General features: G+C 58.8%; 1 protein-coding gene across 1 annotated transcript in view; it reads left to right on the top strand.

Annotated features, from left to right (window-relative positions):
- The first annotated feature begins 461 nt into the window (after positions 1-461).
- The window catches only part of Tgif2 (TGFB induced factor homeobox 2), a 17856-nt gene continuing 17427 nt past the window's right edge, over positions 462-890 (top strand). The window contains exon 1 of the mRNA XM_010640009.2: positions 462-628. The gene's annotated coding sequence lies outside the window, so the exon portion shown is untranslated. The remainder of the gene's footprint in view (positions 629-890) is intronic.

Genomic DNA, 890 nt, shown 5'->3' with positions numbered 1-890 from the left:
AAGTTGTATTCAAGGCTGTTGATTTGTAAGCAAAGGACCCTAACTATCTGAGCCAACAGGCCAAGGAAAGGCCTTCCCAGATCTGAGTTTCACTGTGCTGGCTCGGGAATCCCTCACCAGGTATTTCATAGTGTGGATCAGAAAGAAGGAAGTGCTGGCGGGCAGTGGGAGGCCAAAGAAAGCCTGGAGCTGGGAAAATCGTAGTGGGTAGAGGAGGCAGGAGAAATCAAGCAGGACGACCTCTGAGAGCTCCCAACTGTCCCTCTGCTTCCGTCCAGGTCCAGGCACCATGGCGAAGGCTTGGGCTCTGCTGTCAGACCCACCTGGGTAGATGACACTGGTGGACACTGACTAAAGCAAATGCACAGCCTCCGTGGGGCTTCCGCGTAAATCAGCACCTACCCGATAACCGGCAAACTGCACGGGATTATGCCCTCGAAGCGCGGGCCAGCCTGGCTGCGTCATCAACGCTCCCTAGGCGCTGCCAGTTATCACCCCTGGTCGCCTCTCCAGGGCGTGACTGGGCTACCTGCTTGGGGTTGTGTCGGAGATGGCCTTCTTCCCGACTCCGTGGGCCCTGGAGAACCGGAGAGCCATCGCATCCTGAGCTGTCCCATATCAACTGGAGGTTAAGTCTCACGACTAAGTGTTCCTCAGTTTCCCAGCGCCAGCCGAGAACGGCTGCTGGGAGCACGCTAACTAATGTCGGGTCTGGCACTATTTGTCTTCGTAACGCCCCACCGCAGCAACTAGCACACAGTAGGCGCTCCGGAAACGCCCTCGGAGAGGAGAGGGCCACTTCCTGCCCCCAAGCGGACTGCGCGAGCTCGGTCCCACCGTTCGCCGCTCGAGGCCATGTGGCATTCCTGAGGGGGGTGGGCGCAGGAAGG

The sequence above is a fragment of the Fukomys damarensis genome, unplaced genomic scaffold (assembly GCF_012274545.1).
Source record: "Fukomys damarensis isolate Sample0158 unplaced genomic scaffold, DMR_v1.0_HiC HiC_scaffold_22, whole genome shotgun sequence".
In the NCBI taxonomy this organism is placed as follows: domain Eukaryota; kingdom Metazoa; phylum Chordata; class Mammalia; order Rodentia; family Bathyergidae; genus Fukomys; species Fukomys damarensis.
Note: the sequence above shows the minus strand (reverse complement) of the source record. Positions and strands in the feature narration are given on the sequence as shown.